This window comes from Neofelis nebulosa, chromosome 17 (genome assembly GCF_028018385.1).
Source record: "Neofelis nebulosa isolate mNeoNeb1 chromosome 17, mNeoNeb1.pri, whole genome shotgun sequence".
Classification (NCBI taxonomy): Eukaryota; Metazoa; Chordata; class Mammalia; order Carnivora; family Felidae; genus Neofelis; species Neofelis nebulosa.
This window is the reverse complement of record NC_080798.1, coordinates 30,599,653-30,621,602: the sequence shown is the minus strand read 5'-3', so window position 1 is coordinate 30,621,602 and position 21,950 is coordinate 30,599,653. Positions and strand designations below refer to the sequence as shown.

The window sequence follows — 21,950 nt, the reverse complement described above, 5'->3', positions numbered from 1 at the left end:
ATGAACGGGGGAGGGGCAGAGAGAGAGGGAGACACAGAATCGGAAACAGGCTCCAGGCTCCGAGCCATCAGCCCAGAGCCTGACGCGGGGCTCGAACTCACGGACCGCGAGATCGTGACCTGGCTGAAGTCGGACGCTTAACCGACGGCGCCATCCAGGCTCCCCGCAATTTTACTTTCAAGATTACACTATGCATTGTGGAGAGGAAAGACAAGATAGGAAGTCATTATGTGAACATATTGAACGGTCGGTCATATTGCGCAGGGGTGGGAAATGCCTTTTCTGATAGTCCTACTCTTCAGTATTATCCTCTGTTTTACACTGTAGTAAAAATGTTGTTTGGGAGATGAATTGAAAGAACGGTAACTCCAGACATGGATTAGAAGGAATCAAATCTGGACTGGAATCTGAGGGCTGGGTGGCACTGGCATTGGCATTGCCATTAGAAGAACAACGCGAAAGATGTCTGTGTCACTGCCCACTTGATGGCTGAATGACCTTTTGTGGCAGATGACAGAGGGGATCAAGGGCGATGGGAAGTTTAGATAGTGGTAGGTTACTTGAGGCAAACACGTCTGCCATTTGTAAAGAAGATCCCTGCATTGGGTTTGTTGAATTTGAGTTGTTGGTAAGACACCCATGGTGAGATTCAGAAGGAGTTGGAAAATTACAGCTCAGTACAACGACTGATATTTAGACTGGAGGGCTGGTGGTGGTTGACACATCGGACGTGATGAATTATCAGAGCATGTGTTAAGAAGAAACTGAGAAATCTTCAGGGGGCTAAGAAAACTGTCTGAGAGTAACTAGTTCCAAATGAAAACACTCTTTCATAAAAGGAATGGTTGAAAATGTCAGAGGAGGAAAAGCGATCATTTGAGACTGGGAGATTGTGGGGAAGTGTCCATGGGATTGGGTAATTAGGAGTCCACGGTGTACTTAATGACAAGCAGTTCATTAAATGGAGGAAGACGGATTGCAGGAGGGTTAGGGGTGAATGAAAGATCAAGGTGTGGAGCTGGGTTAGGGGCGATGGGGGAAGGAAGTGATGCTAATTTGAGAGGGACTCAGTGGTTTTCCCCGCACCCCTGGGGATGAACAGGGTTGGAACATTTTTGTAAACTGAGGGAGGAAGCAGCAGGGTGGGAAAAGCTGACGAACCCAATGAGAGGTGACTTCATGGAGCCATGTCTAGATGGGGGTGGCATTTAGAGTAGCTGTGGAAGAACACAAAAGAAGGAAAAGGATGATTTAAGGTGCTGGTGTGGGGGTGACAGTTGAAGAATTCAACTGATAGCCTCTGTATTTCTCCGTGAGGGACAGAGTTCTTTAGAGGAGGATGGGACAGAATGCTGGAGGTGGGGGAAGGGAGGGGGGAGGAGAAGAGGGTGGGGGAGGGGAAAGAAGGAGGGAGGAGAGAATTTGGTAGAGCTGCTCTAGGAAATGAATAGGAAGAGTTACAAGGGATTGCTGAGTGCTCACAGGGGCTCTGCTGAGATCAGAAACCTAATAATAAAGAGATAGATCATGCCTGTTGGGACATACATATTATTGGTGCTCTTGTCTCCAAGGCTTATTTTAATCCTTGTATACATATGTCTGTGTGTGTGTTTGTGTGTGTGTGTGTGTGTGTGTGTGTGTCTATTTATATATTCCATAATGAAGGCTCAGTGTACCTTTGTTGAATAAATGAGTCAACCGTAGATTTGCAGACCATTTGGGGCGGGGAGAGAGTCTATTTCCTGGAACCCAAGTAATATAATGTTAAGACTTGAATCCTTTTTCCTTGTTATGTTTTACTTCTATGACCTTTGTTTTCTTTGTCTTCAGTTGGTATTTCCTCTTCCGCTAAAAAAAAAAAAAAAAAGTTCATGGAGAATGCAGAGATACATCCAAACACTTACCTGGGTCCCTTCTGCTGATAAAGCATTGTATGTAGTTAGTCCTGCAAGTGTCCTTGGGGACAAGATGGTTCTTGCCCCTTAAGAAGCTTCCAGTGTGTGGGAGATGTGGGGGCGGGGGGGGGGGGGGTGCTGGTGCAAGCATAGGAAGAATCCCTTATTATCAGCACATGCTGAGTGCCATAAAAGAGGTGGAAAGGAAGGGCTTTGAAGATTCTAAAGGAGACAGCAACTCTGGTGGCCCAAGCTGAGGAGGGTTTCTGCAGGAGGAGGTGTTTGCATTGCATCTTGATGAATGCATGGAATTTCAGCTGGAGGCCCCTAGCTGCAGGCAAGGGTGTGTTGCACTGGGGGTGGGAAGAAGCATTTCAGATGGGGACTGGAGCTTGAGGGAGCTTGAAGTCTGGACAACGTGGGGTATGTTCAAGATGGAAAATACATAGCAGGAGGCCACCTAAATAGAAAGTATAGTCCGTTAGTTACTCAAATTTGGGGACGTGGAAGTTTCTCTTCTTATTTAATAGAGCTGACAGGACAGCAGTTGAAAGGGGAAAGAGTCAGTGTGGATGAATCTTTAGACACATCAGAATGGAGGGGGCGGGTAGAATTCACTTTTCACTATTAATCATTATTACTTTTTTTTTTTTTTTTTTTTTTTGCCTTTAGACTTTATTTCCTTATTTTCTTCATCGTTAAGTTTTTGGTTCTTAAAAACCGTAGACTTGTAGGAATTCACCTGGCTTCGCAGAGGGTTTAAAAAGTACCCCAACATCAACAATCACCAAAACAAATTGTTTTGTGAGGAATGAATGGTTTCAGATTTTATTAGAAATGTCCTCAAATGTTCACATTTACTATTTCCTGCATTAACTTGAACTGCAAAATCTAGTCTGACTCTCTTGTATTTTACAATGGCTATTGAGGAGACACGTGGCAGTGGCAGTTTCCGGCTTACAAACGGGTGTCCCAGACTGAGATGGTGCTTTTAATCCTGTTTCTTCTAGTGGATGTCAGTTTCTTCTGAACACGTTGCGGAAGTTCCTCAAACTTAAAGTCAATAAAAATGGAGATGAGAGGTATTTCTTGCTTAATAATACATGGATGTTTAATTTTGAATTGGTTAGTATTAAGTCTCGAGGTAGGAGTCAACCTGTAATACCTTTTAACATAAGACCCTTCCCTAGCAGTGAAAGAGTATTGGGAAAGCTCGTCTTTGTCCCTTTTGCACCACTCATGATGAAGGGGATGGCATTTGATTTTTTCCTTTTTTGTCATCTATGACTCACCTGCTCCAGTGACCCCTGATAATCCAGGCAATGGGGAGGGATGTGAGGTAGTGGTGTGAGCACAGAGTGGCCCTGTGCTTACCACCACTGGAAGCCAACCAGTTTCCAGAACGTACGGTGCTTACACATCATAGACAAGCAAGGCCATTCCACTAATCCCAAAAGGTAGATCTCTGCTTTATTGTAAGAAAATCTCTTTTGCCCATTTGTTCCAAGGAATTTTCCTTTACAGACATTTTTTTAGACTCTTGTCTATCTATTGAGGATAACTTATGTGCTTAAGGGCATAATGCTTACTATCTCTTCTCCCATAATAAATCAGGATCATATGATGGGTATTCACATTTTATTTATAAAGTTGATCTTTGAACAATGTGAGTTTGAACTGTGTGGGTCCAGTTTTATGTGAATTTGGGGCGTAAATACAGTACAGAATTATAAATGTCTTTTCCTTATGATTTTCTCTTTCTAAACTACTTTGTTTTTTATTTATTAGAGAGAGAGAGAGAGAGAGCAAGCGAACGTGAGTGGGGGAGGGGGAGAAAGAGAGGGAGAGGGAGAATCCCAAGCAGGCTTCTTGATGTCAGCACAGAGCCCCACACGGGGCTTGATGTCACGAGCCATGAGATCATGACCTGAGCTGAACAAGAGTCGGAGGCTTAACCGGCTGAGCCATCCAGATGCCCGGGCTTCCTTATGGTTTTCTTTTTTTAACTTTTATTTATTTTTGAGACAGAGAGAGAGCATGAACGGGGGAGGGTCAGAGAGAGGGAGACACAGAATCTGAAACAGGCTCCAGGCTCTGAGCTGTCAGCACAGAGCCCGACGCGCGGCTCGAACTCACAGACCGCGAGATCGTGACCTGAGCCGAAGTCGTTCGCTTAACCGACTGAGCCACCCAGGCGCCCCCCCCTTATGATTTTCTTAATAACATTTTCTTTTCTCTAGCTTGCCATGTATGTTAAGAATACAGTATATAATACATATAACATACAAAATATGTATTAATTGACTGTCGGTAAGCCTTCTGGTCAACTGTAGGCTGTCATGAGTTAAGTTTTGGGGAATCAAAATTATATGGGGCTTTTCAACTGCACAGCAGTCGGTGCCCCTAACCCCCACATCATTCAGGCATCACCTGTATGTGTGACTCACCCTTAGCCACAGCATGACCTCTTGGCCCCTCCATTTTGTCTCCTCCCACCAAAACTGGAGTGAGTATTTGAGTTTCTTTTGGATATGGTTCCGTGATATTGCATAGAGGTCTGTCTTGTCTTCGCAAGTCCTGGAGATCCTTGGGGCCTGTCCCTCCCTGCATTTCCGCTCTGTGCTTTTTGTGAATGGCAAAGTGTCTTGGTGTCACTAAAACAAACAGATCAGACTTCGTTTTTCAGTATTTAACATTACTCATCCCTCTCTTCTTCCTGAAGTCTTCTCCTAATGTCAGGAAGACCACCCTCTCTAAGCTGCTTCTACAACCCTTGTCACTTTCACAGGCTCCTTTGCTGGATCTATATCTGGGTCATTAAATACTCAAGTTCCTCAGGGTTCTGCCCTAGACCTCCTCTTGCCCCACTCCAGATAGTCTCTCTCCCCGGTCTCATTCATGTTCATGGCTTCGTTAAACATCTGCACGTACAAAATCTCTATTCCACACTGTTCCCATAAACTACAGACATCTCTTGGCGCCTCAATCCCAGCACATTGAGAATGCGCCCATGATTCAGCCCTCCTTCCCTCAAGACTGATTCTTTCCTGCTGACTCGTATCCAGTTATGGAAGCTCCAAACCTAGCTGTCTTCCCTGATAGCCCCTTCTCGCTCTCGCCTCTCAACTCATCAAGTCCTCCAGGGTCAAAATTCTGGGACTCCATCCACTTCTTCACTTTCCTCATTACCTCCTTAGTTCATACTACCATCATATCTCACCTGCTCTGTTGCAGTATTTTCCTGGCTGGTCAGCCAGCAAGCATTGTAATCCATCCCACACCCTGTGTCTTTCTCAGTGGCATACTTCACAGGTGACATTTCACTCGATACTTTTTTTTTTAATTTTTAAAAATATTTATTTATTTTTGAGAGAGAGAGCAAGAGAGAGAGGGCAAGCAGGGGAGGGGCAGAGAGAGAGAGAGAGAGAGGGAGACAAGGAATCCGAAGCAGGCTCCAGGCTCTGAGCTGTCAGCACAGAGCCCGATGCGGGGCTCAAACTCACGAACCGTGAGATCATGATCTGAGCCGAAGTCAGACGCTCAACCGACTGAGCCACCCAGGCGCCCCTTCACTCTATATTTGTATAATCGTTAGGTTGTTTTCTTATTTCTCTGCTCAGGGTTGTGTGCTCCATGAAGGCAGGGACTTTTTTGGCTATGTGCTATTTTGACTACTTCAGCAAACTGCTTGGCAACATAGATGTTATCAGAATATATTTGTTGTTAGAAGGAGTAAATGAATGAACAGTAAAAATTGATTATTGCTATTTTTTTCAGGATTTTTATACACTTACGTGCTTTATGCTGATAGAGACTAGGGAACTCCTTTCAGGGCAGTTCCACTGTAAATGTATTTTTTTTTTTTTTTCTGATTACAGAATTAGTAGGTACTAATTTTAGAACGCACGCAAAAATAAAAGAAGAAAAATTCCATAACAATGTATATAGTTTTGAATCGTGGTGTTTACACCATGGCCATTTTCCTATGTCATTAAAACCACTTCACAACTGTTTCAAATAAAATCAATAAATTTGAGACATACCACCTTTCTAGAATGTTTACATCTGACGCAGTTATACTCCTAGGAAGACCTTGCCCAGTGAATGAAGTTTCTCTCCACTACTGGAGTCCATAAGGTTTGATGAACATTAGGCACTTGGGATGAGCACTGGGTGTTGCATGTGAGTGATGAATCACAAGAATCTATCCCCAAAACCAAGAGCACACTGTATACTGTATATTAGCCAACTTGACAAGAAACTATATTAAGTAAATAAAATAAAATAAAATAAAATAAAATAAAATAAAATAAAATAACATAAAATAAAATAAAATAAAATAAAATATATTACATTGTGTTCAGTGTCAAAGATACCTTTTCTACTTCATTACTCCTGCTACTTGGTAAAACTCCATATCTTATCCAGACCTTCCATCATGAACGTCCCTCGAGAGCAGGATGATAATTCCTTGGTCACTCTTTGTCAGAAAGCAATACTGTATCTAGTTCCAGACTGGGCCGCATAAAGCATCAACATCAGGTTCTGCCGCTAGAAATTAAATCTCATCTCTTCGGTAAAGTTACTTTTCTTGTATTAAAAACTGTCAGGACCAACTTTAAAAAAACTTTTGGCCAGTGTACATCCATAAACCTGTGAGGGTTGGTTTCTTTTTATTTTTCGCTCATTTTCGAAAGGCATGTGAGGGGAGTTTGTAATTGTTCGATGCTGGAACGAGATGAGCACTTGGTATTTTCTCGGGCTCTTATGGTCAATGCCAAGAGCTTTGACTTAATATAACCTATTTCCTGTTATCTCTGGAGGGTGTATTTTCCCATTGGGGAAATCTGATCTTTTACGTCGAGTTCTCTTCTACGTGTACTTTTTTTTTTTTTTTTTTTTTTTTTTTTTACCAGTTGTTCTTTAGGCTATTATCTTTATCACCTGGAGAATGTTATTAAAACATAAGAGTTAAACAGTTTGGGCAGTAAGCATGGTCTTTCCTGTGAGCACTTATTTTTGGTATGGAGTGTTTGCACAGCCCGTTGGGGAAGGGAGCCACTTATGGCCAGTACCAGATGGACATCCCTCATGGAATCTGTTACTTATCCCAGGGGGCCCTATTAGACGGGGTTTGTTTTCAGTATTAATCTTGATATGAAAGCAGCTGCAGCTCTTTTAAAAAAAAGATCATACCTCTAACTTATTTTTATGATGGCCAAAGAAATTTATAGATAGGCTTTATAGATGGTTTGTACTTTTTCCCTCAGTTATTAACCAGCGCCGTGAAATGTGGAGCAATTTTTCCTTTGTGCCATATATATTCTTCCACTAGTAGCAATGGGAAAAAAAAAAACAACAAAACACATCCCTTTCTAGGAATAAATGGAGTCAGGATTGGTTGGTCATGTGTCCACTTTGTAGAAGTCCTTGTAAAATGGTGCTAACATTTTATTTGAAAGCTAAGCACTTTGTCCTTTTGTAAAAAAAAAAGTCCCTAAGCAAAAATGTCCTCCCCAGATAGGTTGCATTTGTAACTGTGGCATATTGAGAGGGTTGGTCAGTATTTAGATAGTATTCATGTACTGTCTTTAGCTTAAAACGCAGCCCCACTAATATCCTTTTACGATTGTTTTAAGATTTTTGCATCTGCTTTATCTCCTTTTTGGTCACGTTTGCCTTTACAACTCGATACAGTTTTCCTTCATATAGTTGAGTTACTCCTCTGGAACAGGATTGGACTTCTGCTGAAGTGGGTAAAATTTGATATATGATTTGAGAAGAGCTGCTTACACATTGCTGTATAATCACATCTTTTTAAATTCATGCAAGGAAATGTTAAGGTAATCTTGAATGTATTAGTATACAACGACTTTTTGGGATTCCAAGAATAAAATGCCTCTTTTATATAGGAATACTTGAATTCATGGGTATTTTATGTAAAATGCTAAAATAACTTTGAGCTGTACACCAGATTAACATTGACATCTTGACTGAATTCCATTTTTTGTCTTCAAGATGAAAGCCAATGGCCCCTCCTTTGAAGGGATTTTATTTTATGGTTATGTTTAAGAAATCATTAGCCTCCTAACCAAAAGTAATTAAAATACAAGTCTGGGGTGGGGGGAACCTCTCTTTTTTAAAGTAAACATGTTACGAAATCTGAAATTACAGATTTTGGAAGAGCTGGTGGGGAGGAATGTAATTTTGCTTTCTCTTGCCCCAGACCTTATCAGAAGTGGGATTTAGGGTCTTGTGTGAGCCCCTTCCCAGTACAAGATTTTAGATTAAAAAACAAACATAACTGGTAAGATAGAGACAACTAATGAAAGCCGTATGATCACCCATCTGGTAAAAAGTTGTCCCTACAGAATTCAGGCAATCATAAAAGCACAGAAAGATGTACGTAATCAAGATATTCTTGCAGCGTGAGCAAAAGTTCCCTGCCACTGTGCTGTAAAACACTAGGCCTGACATGTTTCAATCGCCAGAACAGTGCTGGTGGTTTCTTATGTTATCATCCTTATCGAGTATCTGAGGCTTGCTCTTAAACTTTTGGAAGTGACGGATGTGAATTCGTAGACATTAATCCTGTTGGATTTAAATGATTGCATTTTATATATGTTTGGGATCGTCTTATCACTGATGGTTTTTGAGTGACGTCCTTGAAGTATTCGGTCTATCAAGTATGATCGAGACTGGAAAATAAACACATTAAGTCACAATTCTTCAGGAAGAATTTATTAGAGGTTTGTTGCTCTTTTTTTAAATGTTAGCCTTAGAATAACGTGTGACACTATTTCTATTTCTCCATTTATTTGCGGCAGGAAAAAGAAAAAAAAAGCAACTGAGCATTTATGTAAATGGAAAGCTTCCTAGCTGACAACCAACTATTTGATACATATTTGAAACACATTTAAGATAATCCTTGGTTGCAGTCAATAATCTTATAAGTAGGTCTATCCAAAGTCAGCATAATGCCCACTTGAAGAAAGAACACTGATTGTGTTTGGATAGCGCAGAAGCAGTAATCCTGTAGTATTTATTTTTAAAACACTTCAAATATCTTTTGTTTATGCTTAATGTATGGATTGATCTATATCAGGGTTTCTCAGTCTTGGTACTATTGACATTTTGGACAGGATAATTCTTTATTGGGGGCGTTGCTCTGTGTACTGTTGGATGTTTAGCAACATCTCTGGCTTTTACCCACTAGATGCCAGAAGCATCCCCTAGTCGGGACATTAAAAAGTCTCTCCAGGGGCGCCTGGGTGGCGCAGTCGGTTAAGCGTCCGACTTCAGCCAGGTCACCATCTCGCGGTCCGTGAGTTCGAGCCCCGCGTCGGGCTCTGGGCTGATGGCTCGGAGCCTGGAGCCTGTTTCCGATTCTGTGTCTCCCTCTCTCTCTGCCCCTCCCCCGTTCATGCTCTGTCTCTCTCTGTCCCAAAAAAATAAAAAAATAAAAAAATAATAAAAATAAAAAAAGTCTCTCCAGACATCATCAAATGTCCCTGGGGGGGCAAAATTGCCCATGGCTGAGAATCCGTGGTCTGTATATCTCGATGCTTTACCTACACATCTACATCTATAGCTTTATCGGCCTCTCTGTATTAGCTATTTGTCTTAGGCACCTGGACATAATATAGTTGAAGAGCACTACATTTTATACTTTACAGACCAAGGAATGGAAGACCGATAATGGGAAGCCGTCGATGATTTGAAGGAATTCATAACAAATCATAATTGGAGGGACTGATTGAAATTACAGAGCATCGTGAGTTTTACCCCTGGTTAGGAGAATTTAGTTATTGAACTCAGGAAATGCTGTGATTGTTTAAAACATTTTCACTTAAAAATCCTGCAGGATATTTGGCCACCTTTACATTTGAAATTTCATATAGTTGTGTAAGAAGGGAAGCCCAGGAGACTTACTAAGGGTATTCGGTATAAATAGGTCACATCATTAGAGACCTTAAAGTTTGTTTTCAGTGGAAAGTCTCTGAGGTCCTTAGTCATTTGGTTGCAGCATGAGCTACAGAATCTGGAAGTATGAGGAAAATAACTCCCCGATTTTATCTTGTATGACTTCCCATTTCTGTTTTGTTTTGGGCTGTGCAGTACTTTGGGGGTCCATAACCATTCGGGGTTCGCCCGAATGCAATGTGGACTGAATCACGTGCACAGAAAAAGAAATAGCTCAGTTACACGTTTTTCAAACCACGCTGAAGCTGCCAGTTGGAAGTACCCCTGAGCCTGATCCTGGGGCACTGTCTTAGCAGTTGAGTACCTACTGTGTGCCAGGATATGGTGCCGCGGTGGCCAGTGAGGCTTTTATAGCCTCTGCCCTTGAGGGAGATGGACTGGGAAGTAGATCACTTTAGCGCCATGCTGCGTGACACACAGACTGCCTTGGAGCTTGGAGGCGAACCCCGTGCAGCCGGAGGTGGGCAAGGTGGCGCCGAGGAGCACTTTTCCAAGGTGTTATTTTCTGACCACCCTTGCAGATGATACCTACTGTGCGTCTCCATGGATCTACCTACTATAAACAAATTCCCACTGAAGTGCCCCTAACAGATGAGAGCTAAGTTGTTCTTCCTCCCAGGAATATTAGAATTTATCAGGAGACACAACCCTTTCTACACCCAAGGGATGTACCACTGGTGATGGAAATCTGCACACGAACGTCAGAACTTTTGGGGACGGGGAAGGGTTCTTTCCGGTTCTAACACTGACATCAAAGAACATAGCCGCCTTTTTCCATCCAGACCAATAACTATTAGCTATCATTTCAGTGATTTTCAAGACACCAAAGCAGACCAAGTACATCTGTTTTACAAGTTGCTGTCACTGTATAAAAGATGCCCACAGTTTGCCGAAAACAGCAGAAACCACACAGAATAGACGTTATTCGTACTTTCTGGAAATTATGCTCTGAATCTTCTCTTCTGCTTATTGTTGGCTGATCTTCCTTCACTTTTGTGTTTTCTCTCTCCTCCACCCACAAACATGTCGTGCGTCTCCTTTTATCCATACAGCATGTTGGAGCTAAACTTCTCCAGAGTGTCGTATGTAAACCTCTCCAAAGTATAGTCTGTACTTGCTGGCCCTGGCTCCTGTTTCAACCCTCCCTCTGTCCTCTGCCAAGAAGGCTTGTAGCCCAGTGTCCTGGTCAGCCAGGCCCACTTTTATGACAGGGCTTTGCCCAAGTAGTTTTCTCTGCCAGAATGCTCTTGTCTCACAGGCAAGCTCCTCTCCTACACACCCCTCAAGACCCCACTTGAATGGCTCCTTTTCTTTGAAATCTTCCGCAGACGTTTCATGGGGAGTGCTTTGCATATATCCATACTGTAGCACCTGTCAAAATTCCTACCTTTTGAGAGTGAGGCTCCTCACTCTCAATTCCTGACATTTACCAAGTGCCTCTTCCATGCAAGATCGTTTGCTCTCCCTCCTCACACAGCCCAGCCCCGACAGAGCTCTATTCTTTCATCCTTAGAAATGAAGAACAGAAACTCAGAGTGGTAACGCGAAGCAGCTCGCAAGTGTGATAGAGCTGGGATTTGCACTTGGATCGCTCTGGCTCATTCCTTCCCTCCCCCATTCAACAAATATTTACCGAGCACCTACATATCGCAGGCCACCGACTGTCCCAGGGTCAGAGGAAACGGCATGGAGCCAGACATTAAGCAGAAACCTGCATAGAGTAAGGAGAGAGGGGAGAGCAGTCGGGGTCAGGAGGATGGCAGGGGCAGAGGCCCAGAGAGTGAGGAGTAGTCAGGGCAGTGTGCTTGGGGCTTAGTGGGCAGGAGCGGCCCTCTGAGGAGGGAGTTTGGAAAAGCAATGAGCAGCCAGATCATGTGGGAACTTGGATTTTACTCGAAATAACATTGAGAAGTCACTGGAGTTCTTTGAGTAGTAAAACTCTCTCCCTCTGCCAATATAAGCTACAACAGTCTGTAAAACAGATAACGCGTGGTCTGCTTTGGTTTCTGAAAGACTCATTGAAATGTTACCTAGCCATTAGTACAGATAGAAAAGGTGGCTTCTTAGGTACAACGCTATTTAGTCCTCAAAACCCCCAGGATGAGGCAAAATGCTGTTCTTATTCCCATATCGTAGATTGGGGCGGGGGGAGGGGGAGGGACTTAAGCGCACAGAGGCTCAGTAGCTTGGGCACAGTTAACATGGCCAGCAAGGGGATCAGCTGGGGTTTGAACGGGCCCTTAAGACAAAGTTAGGCAACTTGTCTACCATCCCGCAGCTAGTGTGGCAGGATTGGAGTTCAGAGCCGGTTAGTTTGACTCGAGATGAAGCGTTCTCTGTATCCGCTCCTCCCTCTGCCCAGTCTGGACGCCTGCAACCCCATGCCAACCTTGATGTGTTCTTAACTGGTCTTGCTTCCAGTTTTTCCCAGAACTGACCTGTCCACCTCGGACTCTCCATGTGCTCAGGTGTGGGTTTTGCATCTCTCTCTGCTTCTTCCCTCCAACAAAATCCTTCACAGACCTTCCGATGTAGTACATTTCAAAATGCTTAGACTGGCCCTCAGGGCTCTGCAGAGCCTGGCTGCCGACCATCTCCCCTAGCTTACCTCCCCTTCTCTCAATGCCTGGTGCCTCCCTGCAACCAGACTGGTCTCTGCTCTGCTTCTTTGAATGCAGCCTATGCACACTTTGCAGCCTCGCGCACTCCCTTCTCTCTGCACGGGACGTCCCCTCCTCCTGCCCCCCTCTGTGGTTCCAGGCTTGTTCCTCAGGGTGGCCATTCCCTTTTGTTCCTCTTCTGAAAGTACATATCATTGGTCAGCGTCACTCCCGGACTTAGCCCTTAGGCTGAGAGATGTTTTTGCCCCATCACCCTAACTGGGATATCATCCCTTTTTTAAAATTTTTTTTTTCAACGTTTTTTATTTATTTTTGGGACAGAGAGAGACATAGCATGAACGGGGGAGGGGCAGAGAGAGAGGGAGACACAGAATCGGAAACAGGCTCCGGGCTCCGAGCCATCAGCCCAGAGCCCGACGCGGGCCTCGAACCCACGGACCGCGAGATCGTGACCTGGCTGAAGTCGGACGCCTAACCAACTGCGCCACCCAGGCGCCCCTGGGATATCATCCCTTAAAAGCAACACTCGGGGGGCGCCTGGGTGGCACAGTCGGTTAAGCGTCCGACTTCAGCCAGGTCACGATCTCGCGGTCCGTGAGTTCGAGCCCCGCGTCGGGCTCTGGGCTGATGGCTCGGAGCCTGGAGCCTGTTTCCGATTCTGTGTCTCCCTCTCTCTCTGCCCCTCCCCCGTTCATGCTCTGTCTCTCTCTGTCCAAAAATAAATAAAAAACGTTGAAAAAAAATTTAAAAAAAAAAAAAAAAGCAACACTCGGATCTCCTACTTCTTGACATCTTTGGAAAGTTAGATATATTCCCCAAACACATCCTACTAGTTGGTATCCAGTAGATGCTGGGTTCAGTGTCAGTAAGGCTTTTGGGAGAAAGGGGAGAGCAGAGAGACTTACACAAAACATGTGGCCACTTAACAGTAGGTGCATTACCACTGGCTTCTTTTCGTTGGTTGTGTGCTTAAGACCTGTTGGGTCTTTCTTTTCCCATCCTCTCACTATTGGTGATGCTTGCTTGCTGGGCTAGTCTCGAAGATTGCTCCATTTTTGTGAAAAAGAAAACTTGATTTGGGAAGCTTAGTGTCTTCTCCTCTGCTTCTATTTGTTTTTCTGATATTAAACAAGTGCAGTTGGGTTTGAGAGGGTGTTGTGTTTTTTTTTTTTCCTTGCCACCTCTAACTAGTCCAGATGGTTATGCAATTTACAGACTCAGATGCATCCAGATCATGAAAATCCAAAGGCCTCCATGTTTGAGTAGAGTCCATATGTTGCGGCATTGTTTTTTCCTTGTGTGGGTCCCTGGAACTTGTTGAGAAATCTAAAACCTGTATTCTAGAAGTCTAGAACCTTTATTCCCTCCTTGGTCCAACTTAGGACGTTTCTGTCTTTCCTTCTGCTCATGAGGGTAGGAGGGGGGCTGATGGTCCCCTCATGGGTGTTTACATTTTCCAGTAAGTGAGGAAGGTAAGAAGAGATTGGAAATAATTGAGCCAAGCATTTATTGCTTTAAACAAAACAGCTTGTGCTACATCAGCATTTCAATAAGATCATCTTCAGATGTATGGAAAGCTTTATTTAAAAAAATTTTTTTTTCTACATTAGTCCAAGATGAACTAGGCTAGTAGTTTTCAAATATTAGCGCATTCTAGAATTCCCGAGAAGCTGGTTAAAAAAAAAACGCAGAATTTTAGGGCCCCACCGGCTAGAGATTCTGATACAGTAAACTCTGGGGAATTAGGTAATCTGCATTTTTTTTTAAACAGGCATCTGGTTAATTGGTAGTCCCTAGCACCACACTTTGAGAAACTCTGACCTAACCTTTGAAGCAAAAATTTCTTAAAAACAGAATATTTTAAATTAGAAAAAAAAAATCAACTGTCAGATTTAATACTCAGATTCTTGGTCCCTTGATGTTAGATTATTGGCTTTCCCTTCTCCGGGCTTTTTGCCTGCAGGCCAGAATCAGCCTTGTCCACTGCAGTGCATTTTCAAACACCAAGTCACCCACCTTTAACACTCCAACCTCACCCACCCAGACCTCTGTGTCTTTTTGATAAAAGGACTAGTGCATTTTCTAGAACGAAGCTTTTTTTTTTTTCAATCTAAGTATCTCTAACATTTGAAATATTAATTTTGTTAGAATACATAATTCTTCCCTTCACCCCTTCTTTCCAATAGGTGTGGTTTGTGCAGGAACATTTGGTGATGGATGCTTGGTTTCTCCTTTTTTGCTTGAATTTCAAGTGCTTATCTGGTGCCCTGCTTGGCTTGGAGAACAGTTCTGCGTACCAGCATTTCACATCTAGAAATTAATTTATTTGCTCATGCATTCAACACAGATTTGTTGAACACTTACTATTTATCAAACTCTCCTTGGCACTGGGACATCAGCGTAAACAGTAGACAACACGTACTTATCCTCATTAAATTTACATTCTAGGTCGGGGGGGTGGGGAGAAGACAGTAAATATGTTACGCTGAAAAGCATTATGAGAACAATCAAGGCAGGGAAGGGGACTAGAAAGTGCTGGAGGAGAAAGAGGGCTGCAAAGAAATCTTAGAGGGTAGTCAGAAGATGACCTTTGAGAAAAGACTCAAGAGGGAAGTGAGGCTCAGTGGTTCAGTCAGTTGAGAGTCTGACTTGATTTTGGCTCAGGTCATGATCTCAAGGTTCGAAATTTTGAGCCCCGTGTTGGGCTCTGCCTTGGGCTCTGCGTGGGCAGCAAGGAGCCTGCTTGGGATCCTCTCTCGCCCTCTGTCTCTCTCTGCCCCTCCCCTGCTCACATGCTAGGGAGCTCGTGTGTGCGCTCGCGCGCGCGCTCTCTCTCTCTCAAAATAAATAAACATTTTAAAGAGAGAGAGAGAAGGAAGTGAGCAAGAGCCTTGAGGACATTGCAAGGAAAGAGCCAGTACAAAGGCCCTGGGGTAGGAATGTGTCTGGGGTATTGGAGCAACAACAGGGAAGCCAGCAGGGTTAGAGGAGGAGAAGCAAGGGGGAGAACATTGGCCAAGGGTCAGAGAAGAAATGGGGGGCCATTTTGAGGTCTTGGCTTCTTCTCCGAGGGAACGGGAAGCCATTGGAAAGTTCTACGCAGAGGAGGGGTATGACCTAACTTAGGTTTTCAAGGTCTCTCTTTGGTTCTGTGCTGAGAATAGACTGGTGGACATTGTGGTAGGACCAGCGAGACTTGCCAGGAGGGGGAGCATTGACCCCAGGAGGGGATGGGTGGCTTGAGCCTGGGTGAATCCAGTGGAGGGACTGACCAGCAGTCAGTTGTGTGTGTAACTGGAAAGAGGAGCCAACAGAATCTCTGATGATTTGATGGCGGAAGGAGAAAGAGTGGATTCAAAGATGATTTTTGGCCTGAGTCACTGGAACTGAGTCATCTCCCCATCAAAGGAGATGGGGAAGGCTGTGGGTGGAGCAGGTTTGGGGAGAAGATGAGGAATTCAGTTTTGTGCATGTGATTGGGATGCCTATTGACATCCACATGCAAATGTAGGCAGTTGGGTATGTGAGTCTGGTGCTCAGGAGGTAATTATCTAGGAGTTTTTAGCATATGGAAAGGCAAATAATATTTTTGAAAGTTTATTTTCTTGCAAAAATTTTGCTTTATATTTGAACCTATTAATATATATATGTGAATTTATATATGTGTGTGTATAATTATACATATATGTGAACATAATCCTCTCTTTGTGTATACATAATTAGCGGACTTGTGTGTGTGTGTGTGTGTGTGTGTGTGTGTTTGTGTGTGTATACTCTCCTGCTAATTATACATCTTAGTCCATTGTTTGCAGTTTCTGTTTCCAGACTGCTGTTGAACCCGTAGCCTTTGGTATGGACTGTCTGTATTCACTACGTTGCTGTTCGTTCACGATGTGGTGTGCCAGATCCACCCCTGATAATCTCCAGTATTTATTGTCACTTGCCATATCTGGCTTGTGTTCACTCTTTGGGGCTCTATATCTCGAAACAGATTCCCACTGCCGGAGATGGTTAAACCTTGATTGTCTTTGGTAAGTTCTTTTCCACGGGGTAGCGAACAGAGCCTTTGAGAGTGTGCGAACTTTGAGGCACTGCCTTCTCATCATGTGACCGTACTTTGGCGCACTTGGTCCGTGATGGCGCAGTTCATCTGTGTAAGCAACTTGACAGATGTCCTTACTGAGGCATCAAATTGGATGGTGTCTGCTAACAAATCTAATGGGAACAAAGAAAAGAGAATTCGAAGGATTATCTTTTTTTTTAAGGATTAAATTGGTGCCATTTAGCTGTTTGATACCCTGTAGTTAATGCAGCTTTATTAGAAGCCTACACAGTTCTTCACATGGGTGTCAAAATAATTTTAGTGAAAATCATGTTGTGTGGACTGATCAAGCCGAAGTATCCGTCTTGTGATTACAGATGGGTTTTGTCTGGGCTGCTGTACTTTCTCTTCCAAGCCTTTTGCTGGACAAGCGAGAATTAACAATCTCCATTAATTTACTTTGGCACTTCACACGGGTAGACAGGCCATGAACACGATGGTCTTTAATAAATTTTTTTAGAAATCCTGCAGTGCTCCTTTTTAATTGGTGTCCTTCACAAATTGTATTTGCCGAAGCTATAATTATTCATCAAGGCGCAAAAGCAAATCTACCTCCAGGTACAAGGAAGATGTGCTTTTGTGAAATTATGAAGATACAGAAGTTCGACGTGCAGAGTAATTCCGTCCTGCTTTATAATTATATCTTTGGGGATGATACCTTTGGGGATCACATCTATTAGAGCCTATCAAAGTGGAAAGGACCGATCATCACCAGTGTACTTCATAAATGCCCCTGCCTCGCAGTGACCATTCCCCCAACGTGTAAGCTCTTTGAAACACTTGGAATTGGCCTGTTTCTTAAGAAAGGAGCATTAAGGAATGTTTTTACGTGCTCTCTGTCATAGGTAACTCTGTTTCACCTGACGTTCCTTCAGTTGATTTGAAATACTTTGCTTTGACTCCTGAAATCACGGTAAATAATCTTAATGTGGCTGAACTGGGGGATCTTCAAAGGAACATCAGTGGAGAGCTACCACCTAGAAAACTTGGAAGTCGGCCAAATTACGAAGGCCCAGAATGAGTAATTTAGAAATTCTTATTTAGGTGATTCATAAAAGGCGTAAACTTTACCATGGTGCAAAATGAGGATGTTAGCTTTTTGTAAGAAGTACTTGGGAAAAGTAAAAGAATATTGTCAATAAGGGGTTTGGAACAAGGTTTCCCAAAGTGTTCCCGCAGACTGTTGTGGGGAAAACCAAAAGAGGTGTCCCATGGCAAATATGGGGGGAAAGGGGAGGTTTGGTATCTCCCACTCAAAGAAAACTGTGAGCTGCGTCCAGGTAGGAACTTTGTCATCTTTCTCACCGTTTTGTTGCCAGAGCCTAACGCAGTGCCTTGCACACAGTAGGCACATAAATAAGTGTTTGCTGTGAATGAATGAGCTGCAGGACTTCTCGGAACGTTTGCCTGGTGTAGTGGGCACAGGGACTCATAAAAGAGGGGCGGTAGTCTGCAGCCTTTCTCAAACTTATGGGCTTTGCAACTCTGCAACTCTTTTCTTTAAAAAAAATTTTTTTTAATGTTTATTTATTTTTGAGAGACAGAACACAAGCAGGGGAGGGGCAGAGAGAGAGGGAGACACAGAATCCAAAGCAGGTTCCAGGCTCCAAGCTGTCAGCACAGAGCCTGACACAGGGCTCGAAGCCACAAACTGTGAGATCATGACCTGAGCTGGAGTCAGAGGCTTAACCGACTGAGCCACCCAGGCGCCCCTGCAACTCTTTTCTTAAGGAGCATTCTGCTAGACTTAGGTACCTGGAAACACCTCCTGGGAGACTGTAGCCTTGAGTGAGAGGATAAAAACCAAGTTCTAACCTTGAATTCATCACTGAGTGAAATATTCAAGGTTCTGTGCCTATTGAAATGTTAAGAGGGGTACCAGACTCCAGTATTTACCTCTATGATTTGGGGCATGGACCCCTTGAAGCCTCAGTCTATTTATCTATAAAATAGGGATAACTTCCTTTTTTCTAACTTGTTCTTGGGAAAATAAATTCCATTTAGTCCTGCTTGGGAGAGTTAAATGAAATAGTGTATGTAGAAGGCCTCTCAGGGTAATTAGAATGTGGTCAACCTTTCTCCCCCTCCCTCTCTCTTCAGCAAGTGTTGGAGTGCTTCTAATATGCCTGGCACTGGTGCCAGTTTGTGGGGAGACAGCAGTGAACACAGTGAAGGCCCTTTGCCTCGTGGACCTAGGGATTTTTTTGTAATATATTCTGTTTACCGATGTCACTGTCTCTTAGAACGTAAAGTAAATTTAATTGTACACAATTCAGTTAAAGCTAATTGTTCTGAGGTCATTATATTAGAGATCTGCCCCCAAAGGATCACTTTTTCTCTCAGAATCAGATCTGTTCTTACACCAAATGAGTAAAGCAGGATTCATAGGTCACATTTTAAAATAAAGCAAATTAAATTAAGCTAGTGTTACCAGATAAGGTAAATCAAATGGAAAGTGGCATTCCTGTCATCCTGATCAATTTAACGATGCTGTAGGGTGGCCAAATTTAGCAAGTAAAAATACACAATAGGGGGTGTAGTTGAATCACAGATAGAGAATACTTTTTTTTAGTATAAGTATATCCCAAATTGTGCATGGGACATACTTACACTTTGAAAGTCGTATATTTGAAAGCCAAATTTAACTGGACAGCCTGTATTTTACCCAGCCACCCTACCACGCTCAAGCAGGGACCCAGCCACCTGTGCAAGAGAAAGACCCTTCCCTGCACAAGTCAGTATTTGAGGCCGTATTTGTAGGGGAGATATGTTACCCCCAGTGGAACAGCAACCCTTGCTTCTATTTGAAATGATTTATAACTGTTCCCGCCCCATGGCCAAGTGTTTCCAAATTAAAAGCCATTAATTAAGGCCTGCTATAGATACAAAAGATATGCAAGGAGTGCTTTGTAATTCCAGCTCAGTACTTCAGGTGAGAGCTTTTCAAATTACGTGGACCACTGGAGCCACCTGCTTGACTAAACGCAGCGCGGCCGTCGTGTGGCTCGTCAGCACACCGCGGTGCCAGCGTCGTTACTGATTTTTCTCATTTCTCCAGGGCAAATACTAATTAATGGATACAATTCACAGCTGATTAGCTGTAGTTTCTTCAGTAATTACATTCGCATACTAACTGTTCAGAAGAGGATTTCTAACCCAGTTCTTATTTTACTCTAAGCTTAATTTGTTTTTTGAATTGTTTAGGCCCTTAGTTTAATAGCCATTTTATTTTTCTTTGTTGTTTTAGGTGCTATTAGGTAATAAGTGAGTTTAATCTTAAAAAAATACTCTCTGATAATGAGCTGCTTTCCTTAAATGGATTTCTAATTCCCCAACAACACGTACATTTAAATAACGTTAAAGCTGGGTGGCAGGCTTTGGGCCGCTTGCGGGAGGCATAGAATGAGTGCCTGGAAGGCACATGGTGACCGAAGTCCTCATAAACATCCAAAAAGAATAGTCCGAACGGAGGCCCCGAGATTTAATTCTAGGATCATTAATTCATCAAAAATTCCCAGACGGAAACCTGTGCTTTTGCTTGCATGCATTTAATATCGTCGGAAAATGGGGGGAAATGTGTCTGTGTATGTGGGCGGGAGGTGCAGGTGCGTGCGCACCCGCCCACGTAGGTACCTTTTTTCATTTTAAAATTATTTTAAAACCGTTTTATTGAGATATGATGGGCATACCACAAGCGGTACCTATTTAATGTATATACACCTTGATGGGTTTGGACGTGAGTATCTGTTGGTGAAACCATCCCCACACGTTTTGGATATCCCGTGCCTTCAGAGAAACTAGGTAAAGGTCTCTCTTAAGTGCTAACAAATACATCTTTCAGAAATCCTTATAAAGATGTTTATCCAAATGAATCTGAAGCTCATTGTGTGAGTATGTATTTAGGAGTCGTTTTACAGGGTGGGATTTTGCTTCCGGAGACCACAACAGCACTCTGGAACCATTAGAGCCTTCTGTGTAAATCCTGCTTAGTGCTTGGATCCCTGACATGATAAAGTGTAGCATGTCAGTTGGGCTTCTGTGCACGAATCCTACAGGTTCAGAGTCAGGGGCCGAGAGCCCCCTAGAAATAAATGTTGGTGGGTTTACTACGAGGAGAATTATGTGGATCTTCCATATCTATGTGTCTATATTTATTCTCTACATTTATCTATCTGTGTATCTGTATTTCTTTCTCTCTCTCCCTCTCTCCTTGGGGAAGTTATGCCTTTTACTTAATTTTTAAATTTTTTGTAAGGTCTATTTATTTTGAGAGAAAGAGCAGGGAAGGAGCAGAGAGAAGGAAAGCCAGAATCCCAAGCAGGCTCTGCACTGTCAACGTAGAGCCCCACGCGGGGCTCGAACTCACAAACTGTGAGATCATGCTCTGAGCTGAGATCAGGAGTCAGACACTTAACTGATTGAGCCACCCAGGCTCCCCGCCTCTTAGTTTAAATAATTGACTAGCTCTATTTACATGAGAGAATAGATGTATACATTTCACCCTTTGCAGACCAAACCTTTATGTTACTTGATGCACTGAAGGAAAGAAACAGTACACGTTACAAAAAGAAGGGCATTCTTTTACCACTTCATAAAATCGTGAAAATAATATAGCCCCAGATAATTATGCTCACAGAGCCTTTCCATATTGCCAGACTGATAACAGAATGTTTAAAGCAACAAAACGCGCCTCCTTATACCATCTGAACCTGAAAATACATTTCTGGCAAAATCCAAGTTTTACATTTTGATAACAGGTCTCTAGCAGTAAAGAGCTTACGTCTGAAATGCTGATACAGTCTTATTTGTGATGGTATGAATGGGCTATTGTGTTAGGGAATTAAATAAAAATTGCTGTGTTCATAGGATTCCGTTTATATTTTAAACCTCTTTGCACTTAATGTTACATCGAGAGATTAAATATCACTGTTTTCAACAGCTCTGATGGATACAGATATCGTTTTCAACTCTGTTTGGAGATTTGAAAAATATTCTTTCGTCTTATTATTTCTTTATATTCATGCCACACCCCATTCGCCAGAAAATAGAATTTGAGTCCTGGGAATTGGATTCTATTCCCCTTAATTCACATTTTAACCTACTCACACTTGTGACATCTGTTCTTGAAAAGTGAGCTATGAAATCTCAACATGCTGTAAAAATGTGTCAAGGTGATTTTCTTGGAAACTTTTCCTTCTCCTCTCTCACAAGTGCCAGTTCAGTAAACAACACCCACTAGTGACCGGGCGGCCAAAGGTTCGTCATTGTCTCCCTTCGCTGTTAGTCTTGATGAGAAACAACCCCGTTTTCCAGAATTCTCGAGTTAGCTTGACTCTGTGCTTTATTTTC

General features: G+C 43.0%; 1 protein-coding gene across 6 annotated transcripts in view; it reads left to right on the top strand.

Annotated features, from left to right (window-relative positions):
- The window catches only part of TOX3 (TOX high mobility group box family member 3), a 109,296-nt gene that overhangs the window by 57,547 nt on the left and 29,799 nt on the right, over positions 1–21,950 (top strand). The gene's annotated exons all lie outside the window — the stretch shown is intronic.